Here is a 724-nt window from a genome sequence, read left to right on the forward strand (position 1 = left end):
TGGTACAGAATCTAAGCAGCAGCAGTGGATTTGACTGACCATAACTCCTAAAGATAATCTTTGGATCTCTCTCTCATAGCAGCCTTTTTATCTGGAGTCCATCACCAGGACTGAGACTGAACGAGAAACCTGCTGTGAGGAAATACATGTTCATCATTTTACAGATACTCATGATTAACTAATCATGAGGTGACTACTGTATGTTGATGTATACAACCTTTTTAAAACCTTAAACCTTTAACCACCGCAGGAAAATCGACTGCCCATAACATCGGGCTCCCCATGTCCTAAACAAGAAGGCACTCCCTTGTGTTTTTACTGTTTTTACAAACCAACACATTTCAGATATGTATACACTCGTACTGTAGGAGCATACATTTCATTAGTGTGAATGCTGTTCAACAACATTCCACTATTTTTCTTCAAATCTTTATTCCGCATATTATTATTATTCAGCATACTTTCAGCCACAGAAACCATTAAAATGATGATGGGAAAGACTTTTTAAAATATTCAGCTTTTTCAACTCTTTTTTTAACATGTAACTCAATTGGATGAACCTTCAAATCCTCTTTTACCTACACAGTGTGCAAAATGCAACTCCTTCCACATACTTTCAGCTAGAGACTTCATTCCAACTTTAAAACGGCCACAAGACATTCAGCTATTAAATTGGTATTCTGATTTTTGATATCTTTATCAGGGTTCCCTGGCGCTCATGGTC

The sequence above is a fragment of the Trematomus bernacchii genome, unplaced genomic scaffold (genome assembly GCF_902827165.1).
Source record: "Trematomus bernacchii unplaced genomic scaffold, fTreBer1.1, whole genome shotgun sequence".
In the NCBI taxonomy this organism is placed as follows: Eukaryota; Metazoa; Chordata; class Actinopteri; order Perciformes; family Nototheniidae; genus Trematomus; species Trematomus bernacchii.